This window comes from Hyaena hyaena, unplaced genomic scaffold, assembly GCF_003009895.1.
Source record: "Hyaena hyaena isolate Hyena2069 unplaced genomic scaffold, ASM300989v1 scaffold_787, whole genome shotgun sequence".
NCBI classification, from domain to species: Eukaryota; Metazoa; Chordata; class Mammalia; order Carnivora; family Hyaenidae; genus Hyaena; species Hyaena hyaena.
This window is the reverse complement of record NW_024081417.1, coordinates 475,085-485,829: the sequence shown is the minus strand read 5'-3', so window position 1 is coordinate 485,829 and position 10,745 is coordinate 475,085. Positions and strand designations below refer to the sequence as shown.

General features: G+C 49.6%; 1 long non-coding RNA gene across 1 annotated transcript; it reads right to left on the bottom strand.

Annotated features, from left to right (window-relative positions):
- Positions 1–5,200: 5,200 nt before the first annotated feature.
- On the bottom strand, positions 5,201–10,486 carry LOC120221574. The gene is made up of 4 exons (XR_005525834.1): positions 10,073–10,486; positions 9,182–9,308; positions 8,034–8,155; positions 5,201–7,279 (listed from the first exon to the last, which is right to left on the bottom strand). It is a non-coding gene; the product is annotated as an uncharacterized LOC120221574 (long non-coding RNA).
- Positions 10,487–10,745: the final 259 nt, after the last annotated feature.

The window sequence follows — 10,745 nt, the reverse complement described above, 5'->3', positions numbered from 1 at the left end:
TGCAGACAGGCTGGAATCCCAACCATCCCAGCTCTGAGCCCCTGTGCCACCCTGCCCCTGCCCCCTCTACACCTCTCCCCTTCCCCTCCCCCCCCACGTTTCCATCCTTGTCTTGTGCTTCCGGGGCCCCCAGACACTTTGGTGTCAAAGCCAGACTTGCTTTATTCCACCTGTTTAATGTATTTTCCACATGAGCTCAAGGACAGGGCCCACGTCTCAGCGACCCACGCGTCCTAACTCCACAGGATGTGCTGCGACTGAAGCATGAGGTCTGCGCATTCTGGCCCACACGGCAGCAAGGTCGCAGGGGGGCGCTCTGACAGAGCACGTAAGCGAAGGCCGGATGGGGAGAAATGGCAGATAAGGGGACAAGTCTCGGTCCTTCATCACTGGGACGGCGCGTCCCAACGGCTTTTGGACAATCGTGGGCCCAGGTCCCTGAATGTGCTGCGTGATACCAGAGCTCCCGGGTGGGGAGAGAAATTCTCTGTAGAGCATTTCTTCGACCCTTGCAGACCCAGGGGCTCAGCTATTGACAAAGCGACAGCCGCTGCACAGACAAGCTCCCCTAAGAGGACAGAGGAGGAAGGGGCCCTTGAGAGGCACCTCTGCTTCCCATGTCATAGAAAACTATACACGCTGTCATTGAAAAAAATTATACCTGGAGTGCTGGGATGGCTCAGTCGGTTACGCGTCTGATTTCGGCTCAGGTCATGATCTCACGGTTTGTGGGTTCAAGCCCCACGTTGGGCTCTGTGCTGACAGCTCAGAGCCTGGAGCCTGCTTTGGATTCTGTGCCTCCCTCTCTCTCTGCCCCTCCCCACTCGCACTCTCTTTTTGAAAAATAAACATTAAAAAAATTATAACTATTGGGGCACCTTAGTGGCTCGGTCAGTTGGGGATCCAACTTCGGCTTGGGTCATGATCTCACAGTCCATGAGTTCGGGCGCTGCATCAGGCTGACTACTGTCAGCAAAGACCTTGCTTTGAATGCTGCCCCCCCCCTTCCCTTCTAACCCCCTCAAAAATAAACATTAAAAAAACCTGTAAGTTTTGTGACTACTGACTCACTGGGAAGTGCACGATTGATGAAAAGGTGGTAAAGCACAGCAGAATGGTTTCAGCCCACAGTGGTGATGCAAACTTAGGCCTGTGGTCATTGAAGAGGTTTTGAGGAGGGCTCAAAGGGAGAATATGATTATATTTATTTACTTACTTTTGATTATATTTATATTAATATTAAAAACTGCACAATTTTTTATGAGGTAGCAATGATCGTCTCCTATAGTTCGACATTTGTCCTCAAGGACAATCCCGAAGGAAGGAGATCCTCCAAAGTGCCCCGCCTGATGAGAGCACAGGGGAAGTCAGTCTAGGGTGGGGTGGGGTTGGGGGTGGAATGCGAAACTACGCGTGCCTGTATCCATCTTCATCCGTCTGGTAAACTCCAACTACTTCTCTTTATAACAACACTGGACACATTATCCTAAGATTAAACAACGAGATACCTTATCCATGTTTGTTTTCTCAGTTTGTCATGAATTTAACTTGAATGTGTGTTTTGCGGTTTGTTTTAGCCCTAATTCAACCCTTAGAAACTTACTGAGGTCGACTTGGAAAAGGTCCTCAAGAGATTTAAAAAAGTGAAAAACCCAGTCAGAGGAAACGATTAAGACTCACCTGGGAAGACCGCACAGCTACACGATCCCCATCACGCCTCAGAGAAAATAAAGTAAAACAGATCAGGATCAAGGAAAAGTGAGCAGACTGGATGTCTAAAATGCATGAAGAAAAGGCTTTTTTTTTTTTTTTTCCTAATTGAATACTTCTATCACTATGTTACCCAGCATAGTACTGAATGTCCTAGTTAGAGCAATTAGGCAAGACAAAGAAATTAAAAGGTACCCAATTGAAAAGAAAGTAGTAAAACTGTCGTTACTTGCAAATTATATATATGTGTATATACATACATACACACACACACACAACACACACACACACACACATATACATACATACTTTTAAGTAGGCTCCACACCCAGCATGGAGCCCAACATAAGGCTTGAACTCACAACCCTGAGATCAAGAACTGAGATGAGATCAAGCCAAACACCTAACCAACTGAGCCACCAGGTGCCCCCAGATGATATATTCTTATAAATTGAAAATTCCAGAGACTCAGCTAAACACCTGTTGGATCTAATCAATGTAAAGTTGCAGGATATGAAATCAACACACACAAATTAGTTGCATTTCTGTACATTAACAATGAAACATCTGGGAAAAAATAAAGAAAACTGTCTCATTCAAAATGGCATTTAAAACAACAAAACACCTAGGAATAAGTTTCACCATGGAAGTGAAAGATCTGTTCAATGAAAACTATAAGATTCTGTTGGAAAAACTAAGACCAAATGGAAGGACACAGTGTGTTCAGAGACTGGAAGAATACTGCTAAAATGTCCATGCTATCCAAAGCTATCTAAAGATTCAACACAATCCCTATCAAAATTCCAATAGCACTTTTTCACAGGAACAGAAGAAACAACCTTAAAATGTGTATGGAACCACAAAAGATCCTAATAACCAAAGCAGTCATGAGAAAGAATAGGTAGCATCGTATTTCCTGATTTCAAACTATACTACAAAGCTACAGTAACCAAAAGAGTATGGAACTGGCATTAAAAATAGACACAGCCCGGGGCGCCTGGGTGGCTCAGTTGGTTAAGCGTCTGACTTCGGCTCAGGGCACAATCTCCCTGTTCGTGGATTCAAGCCCCGTGTCAGACTTTGTGCTCTCAGCTAGCTCAGAGCCTGTAACTGCTTCAGATTCTGTCTTCCTCTTTCTCTGACCCTCCCCTGCTCACACTGTCTCTCTCAGAATAAAACATTAAAAAAAAAATAGACACAGCCCAATGGAACAGGAGACAGAATTGAAATCCCCACAGATATTGTAAACTAATATTTCATGAGAGCCAAGAACATCCAATAGGGAAAAGAGTCTCTCCAAGAAATGGTGTCAGAAAACTGGATAACCCCAGGCAGAAAAATGAAATTGGACCCTTACACCACTCACAAAAATTAAATTGAAGTGGATGAAAGACTTAAATATAAGACATGATGCTGTAAGACTCCTAGAAGAAAAGGGAAGCTCCAAGACAGTGGTTTTTTGGATATGACACCACAGGCACAAACAAAAGAAATAATCAAGAAGTGGGACTACATCAAATTTAAAAGCTTCACATTGCAGGGGCACCTGGGTGGCTTAGTCGGTTAAGCGTCCGACTTTCACTTAGGTCATGATCTCGCGGTAGTGGGTTCAGGCCCCGCGTCGGGCTCTGGCTGACTGCCAGCTCAGAGCCTGGAGCCTATTTCGGAGTCTGTGTCTCCCTCTCTCTCTGACCCTCCCCTCTTCACGCTGTCTCTCTCTCTCTCTCTCCTAGAAATAAATAAAAATATAAATAAATAAATAAAAGCTTCACACTGCAAAAGAAATAACTAAAAAACTAAAAAGACAACCTATGGGATGGGAGAGAGTATTTGTAAACCATGAACAGATAAGGGGTTAATATCCAAAATTTTATAAAGAATTCATATAACTTGGGGCACCTGGGTGGCTCAGTCAGTTAAGCATCTGACTCTGGCTCAGGTCATAATCTCACAGTTTGTGGATTCAAGTTCCACATCAGGCTCTGTGCTGACAGCTCAGAGCCTGAAGGGTGCTTCCAATTCTGTCTCCCGCTCTCTGCATGTCCCCTGCTCATGCTCTGTCTCTTTCTCTCAAAAATAAACACACATTAAAGAAAAAATCTGATTAAACCACGGGCAGAAGAACTACACAGATATTTTTGCAAAGACATCCATACAGCCAACAGGTTCAGGAAAAGGTGCCCGTGACCTGCATCACGGAAATGCAAACCAAAACCACAATGTGGTATCACCTCGCGCCTGTCAGCGTGGCTAGTATCAAGAAGACATGAGATTAAGTGTCAGCAAAGATGTGGAGAGAAGGGAACATTTGTGCACTGTTGATGGGACTGTAAACGGCTCTGGTCACGTTGGAAAACAGTACAGAGGTTCTTCAAAAATTTAAAAACAGGACCACCACAGGGTCCAACAATCCCACTTTTGGGTACAGACATATCCAAAGGAAATGAAAACAGGATCTCAGAGATATCTGTACTCTCATGTTTATTGTCAATATTGTACACAAGAGACAAGATATAGTGACAGCTTAAGTGTCCATCAAAGGATGAAGACGTGGTGTATGTACACAGTGGAACGTTATTCAGCCATGAGAGAAAAGGAAATGCTGCCATTTCTGACAATATAGACGGACCTTGGGGACATTATGCTAAGTGAGGTACGTCAAACACAGAAAAGACAAATACTATGTTTTTTATATGTAGAATCTTAAAAACAAACAACTCTGAACTCAGCTAAGAGAGTGGAATGATGGTTACCAAAGGCTTGTCAGGGGAGGAGGAGGGCGGGGATGTTGTTCAAGGGAACATGCTCGCAACTACGAAGCAAGTCCTGGAGGTTTAATGCACAGAACAGGGATTACAAGGAACAAAACTGTATTACAAACATTAAACTTGGGAAGAGACTAGATCTGAACCGTTCCCACCACTAGGAACACAGGACACAGGATACCACCAGGATACAGGGGTTAGTTAATGCCACACGGCAATCACGTCGCAGTATAAATTCAACAAGATCAATGTTGTACACCTTAAACTTACACGGTGTTATATGCCAATTATGTGATGTCAATTATATCTCAAGACAGAATAAACGAAAAAATAAATAATCTTAAATGGTCTTAAATGGTGCACTAAAATGTACCCATTCATGTATTTGTCCTTTGCTCCTTAGATATGAGATAATTTTAGGCAACAATATTTTTAGTATTCTAACTTAAGTTTTAAATGTTTCATAAATCAAGACTTCACACGTATCACAAGGACTTATGACTCTTATTTCTTTTTTTTTTTTTTTTTTTATTTATTTCTAGAGAGAGAGAGTGAGCAGGGGAGGGTCAGAGAGAGAGGGAGTCACAGACTGAAACAGGCTCCAGGCTCTGAGCTGGCAGTCAGCACAGAGCCCGACGCGGGGCTCGAACCCACGAACCATGAGATCATGACCTAAGCGAAAGTCAGACGCTTAACTGACTAAGCCACCCAGGCGCCCCAAGGACTTATGACTCTTAATGATTAAGCAGGTTTTTTTTTTTCCTAACAAAAAAGGATTTCAGTAATATTTGCAGAGCTGTGTCAAGTGTCCAGCTCTCCTGACACAGAATGTCCGGGAGCGTGTATTATGTCAGGTGGAGGGGTGAGGCCCCTTCACCTCTCACACACTGCTCCCACCTGCCCCTCAGACAAACACAACTGATGACAGACTGTCACGGGTTTGGCAGGGAAACCTGAAAGAAACCATACGTGTTCCTTTTTCTGTCACATCTACTTCTCTTCTTCCTCCTCCCTTATGCCTTTGCTCTCTTTTTAAAAATATCCCGGGATTGCTCTTCAGGGCACACTAAGGTCGAGCCAGGGCTGAAGGCTGAGCAATTACACAGGAACCGCCGGTCTCCTCTCCTTCGTAAGTTCTCACTCGCAGAGAGCGGTCCTAGCGGGATCGGCCCCCAGTAGGACAGAAAGTGATGAACTGCCTCAGAGACCTTCTCGCGATGACACTTACGGGGTTTCTCTTTGGTATAATTTCTCAGATGCCGGGCAGGGACGTTTCCCCTGGCAAAGAGTTTCCTCAGGCCTTATATTCAAAAGGCTTCTCCTCAGCAGGAGTTCTCTGGTGGTGACTGAGGGAAGTCCACTTGCAAAAAAAGGCTTTCCCACATGTCTGACGCTCACAGGGTCTCTCCTCAGGACAAATACTCAGCGGGAGGGATGAATGAAGGCTGACAGTGTGTCCACATTCACTGTGTTCACAAGGTTTTCCCCACTGTGACTCCTTGTGTTGACTCAGAGAAGAGTGGTCACAGAAGGCTCTTTGATCTTCCTCACACTTCAAGGGTTTTCCTGCAGTGTGGACTCTATCATGCCAGAAATAAAAGCAGCGACTGGAGGCCTTTCCTCATCACTGCACTCAGGGCTTCTCTCCCGGGAAGACCCTTACGCGATTAGTGAGAGGACAGCGGTCACAAGACGCTTACCCACTTACTTTGTATTTGAAGAGACGTGTTCTAGAGTGGGGAAGACTACTCCGGACAAAAGCAGAGCCATCCTCGACTCTCCTCCGTTCCGGGCACTCATAAGGCTTCTCCCAGTGTGAATCTGCGGGTGCTGCGTGAGGTCTGATCTGCAGCAAAAGGCCCTCCCGCACTTGGAAGTTCTCCCATGGGTTCGCCTGAGGTAAACCCTCATGTGCTGACTGAGGCCTGGCCTCCCAAGAAAGGCTTTCTCACATTCGGTGCGGTCCCAGGCTTCCCTTCAGCACGACCTGCTGCTACCGAACAACACACCAACATTTGTTGAATCTTCCTCTTGTAGAGATGCTTCCCATAGACTCTGGATGCTCTGTGTGGACCGTGTGACTGGTGCATGGAAGGGGCCCCACTGAGACTCACTCTCGTGAAAGTCTTGAAGGCAGATTAGCTGTGCTTAGAGCTCATCTTCCTGGGGAGACTCTGTATGGCTCAGGTGCCTCTCCGCTGGCCCTTGTTGCTCCTGGTTCACCCCAACCACGAGTCCCGTGAGAAGCTCTGAGTCAACCAAGCCTCGACTGAGGCCGCCTCCAACAAGCGGAAGGCTTTATGGTCTCAGGCTGTGCTTTCTTGCCTAAAGTAAATCTGATACACAAAAGGCCCCGTACCCTCAAGGCCCCGATGTGGTTTTTCTCCACCGCAAGGGGCTTGGCGCTGGACAAGTCCACAGCTGGCCACGGAGTTCCTCCCACCCTCCCCGCAGGTAAAGGCCTTCTCTGACACATGGCGTCTGCTGAGCTTCACAAATCAGGCAGGCCTGGCTCCTTACTTTCTGAAGAAATTTTCTCCACTCTGCTGCTTCTGCATCTGGTCAAGGTTTATACTACCCAGGAGTCTCTCCCACAGTGACTCACATGTTGGTCTTGGTGTGTTGCCTGGATGGTCTTCCCTGTGGCTCAGCCAGGTGCAAAGATGTCTCTCAAGACCGGGCCACACATGTCACAGGGGTGAGCCTTTCGGGAGGAAGGGCCTGCCTGGGGAGTTCTCATCTGGGACAGCCACTGACGGGGAGGGTCAGAGGTGCAGCCTCATCCTTCACTGCATGCCGACGACCTGACGGAAGATAAACGCTGGTGACACGCTGGTTTAGTTGGTGGCCCGTGGCACCCCCACGACAAATGTGTCTCTAACGCAACCACGCAACCAGGAAGTAGTCCATGGGGTCGCTGGCACAACAGGGGAGCCAGAATCTGGGTGAGGAAGGGAAGCTATGCGCTGCGGGTCTCTAAAGGTCAGAGAATGACGGAGACCGCACAGGGAGAGGGGACAAGGAGAGAGCACAGGATAAAGAGAGACAGGGGCTCCAAATCACTCCCCCGCCAATGGTCACCCGGCAAAACCTTGTTCCTCGTGACAGTGAATGCTGTGCGAAAGGGTCTGTCCTGAGCCAAAAAAAATGTGGCTGGAACGGAATACTTGGTTTTCGAGGAAAACTGAAGGATACGAGCACAACTCATGACCTGTTAAATGAAAGCCAATGCCGCTTTCATGGAGCACTACATGGAGCACCAAGAGGGGGAAAATGTGGAGACAGGAAGGGTGGGGGACCAACTGATGACTGAGGTCAGAGTAGAAGTGACAAGTTCTTGCTGGGATGAGCATTGGGTGTTATATGGAAACCAGCTTGACAATAAACTATTTAAGGAAAAAAAAAGTGACCAGTGGGCAAAACGTCACAAATGGGGAAGGAAAAGTGGGATGAAGTCAGCCGATGGTTCTGGCATCAGAACGCTAGGAGATACCGCAAAGGTTGCCGGTAGAAGGCGAAGCCACCCCTGATGTGACCATTCCTGTGCCTTCTACTCACCAAGACCAGGCCTCCTTCGAGTCTTCTTTGCTCTAGCTGTAGCTGTGTCTACCGTCTCAGGCACCCGGGGCTCCCTTCCGGCTGCATCTGGGAAACAACATGGGACCTGGAAACTGCAAGTCCTATGGGGAAAGAAGAGCTGGTAAGTGGCTGGCAGTACCCCATGGCGACCCTCTCCAGAAAGAAGAAAATTAAGTAAGAATCTTCGAGAGGGTCTCACAGGAACAGCTCACTGTTCTTCACAAGGAGTGACTACATCAGTGTCTGTGATTCCTGGAAGAGTCAGGCCCCAGGAAATGTCAATTAAAGGAAGGGGCAGACTCTGGGCAAAGAGATCAGGGATTTGGATAATCACCCAGCCAAGGTGTGGCCAGGCCATCTGGGATTTGTTGGGCAGAATGCAAGACTCCTGATCCTCAAATCCTTCATTTCAAAGCTTTGGCATGGAGGAGGATGGGGCTGCTCTAAAAAAAGAGGAGCCAGTGTTCACCACCCACCCCTGGTACCCACACCACCTAGTCCAGGGAGCCAAGGAAAGGGGTCATGCCATCACAGTACTGTCAGGCAGAAAACTGCCCTCTGGGGAAAAAGCGAAGAACAAAACTCAGCCCAGGAAATTGGGAATCATACCTACCCCCAGGTATCCATGTCCCTGTTAAGTCCTTCCAGCCAAGTACGGGCTGAACCTAAAAATTCCTCTTTAATGAACAGATTATGGACAACTGATAGGATGTCACTTCCGAGAATAAGCTACAAAAACACCAGCCTCTATACTGGAGGCTGTCTCTTGCTCATGCCCATGGCAATCAGCTGCCTTGTAGTGATCTGCTTACGGAGAAGCCAACATGGCAAGAGACTGAGGGAGGGCTGGACACATAAGTCAGCAAGAAAGTGACTAATTAGTCCAAAAGCCTCCTGCTAGTGTGCGTGACCTTGAAAGGAAGTTCACTTCCAGTTGAGCCTTCAGATGAGACAGCAGCCCCGGAGAGTTTGACAGCAGGGTTATGAAAGACCCTGAGCTAGAGGTACCCACGTGAGATATGATTGATTTCTGACTCACAGAAATCGTGAGATAATGTTTGTTGCCATCCCACTAAGCTCTGGGGTAATTTGCTACGTAGCAACAGATAACCACCGCAGGGACTTACCCAGTGAGGACACAAGCGCAAAGTTCTCCAGCATCACATCACGGTACAGGAGCCTCTGAGCCTCCTCAAGGAGCTCCCACTCCTCCCGGGAGAAGTACACGAACACATCCTCGAAGGTCACACAGCCCTGTCGTGATGGGGGACAGGTGAGCCCACAGGCAAGAGGACTCCCCAGTCTATCCACTCACACGACCACCCCCGCTCCCTCTCCTCCCAGCTCCCAACTCAGAGGAGATACCGGGCCTTGGCACCACTAGTGCCACCTCTCCTCATGACCCTCTGAGCACTGTGTGCAGAGCAAAATCAGGCAGGAGGGTACTGGGTAAGCTATGGGTTCTGCACGAAGGGTACCAAACTCCCCTGGTCAGTTCTCCCAGCGTCCTCCAGACCATGCCTCGCAGATACAACCAAACTTGGGCTCAGCCTTCCTCCAAAAGCCTCCACTACTAGGGCCTTAAAGCTCTCAGTTCGTGTTCTTCCCTCGCTTCCAGTCTCCACTCTGCACAGGGGAAGCCTGCTGAGTCAAGTCTGGGGTCAAGCCCCCTCTCCTCAGCTCCAAACTTTCAGCAGAGAGGCCCAGACTCCAGGACTGCCGCCCCGCTGCTCTCTGCTCCCAAAAGACGCAATGGAGGCCCTGTTCACTCCCAACTCAACCTCATGTCCAAGTTCCCCATTCCCTCACGCCTGTCCCCATGACTCGGTGGCCTTTCCAGTGTTATTACCGTGGCCCCCCGAAACCGGAACACACCCGCCCTGGGCTCAGGATCCTAGGCCAGAAGGGGCCTCCTCCAGGGACTCCACGACTGAGAACCGGGGGATATAAGGCAGAGTCCCACCGCCACCATCGGCCGTAAGGAGAAGCGGTGACCAGGAGGGTGATCCTCCACTCACCTGCGCCGTATTCATCCGTGCTGCCGCCCCTGCCACCACCGGGGTACCGGGTGGGCCGAGCGGGGCCCTGAGATGGGGGTGACCAGGGCGGGTCCCGAGGTCTCAGCCTGGGCGGGGTCGCCTGCGGCTGCGTGTCGCACTACGAGCCTCGCTAGACGACGGTGTAAGATGATCGAAAGGCCCCGGCCGCCGCCTTCGGGGACCAAGGCTATGGAGTGCGGGGTCGGGAGAAGTCACAGTCCCGGCGGCGCCCGTCCCACAGCCGGGCACAGTCTAGGGGAGATGGAGCTGACGCCCGGGCGTCACGGCCAGCACAGGGAGCAGAGGCGGTCGCCGTCACGTCACTCGGCCGCCCGGCGCTGCCCCAAGCGGCCCGGCGTGCGCCGCAGTCCACGTGGTCGTGGCCCGACCAGCCGCCGCTCACTGAGGGATGCGCTCCTGCGGCGCGGCCGGAAGTCCCGCCCCACCAGCAGGAAACGTCCCGCCCGGATGCCTGCGACCCCTCCCCCGGGGCGGAAGCGCGCAGCACCGGCTTCTGGGTAATGTAGTTTGCACGCGCCTGACTCAAGGCGCGTACGCCACTTCCTGTCTCTACGGCGACTAACACGGTCTGCGGGACCGACTCGGGAATGGAATCCAAGTTTTCCCGGTAAAGAAAAGCGCCCCAATTTTT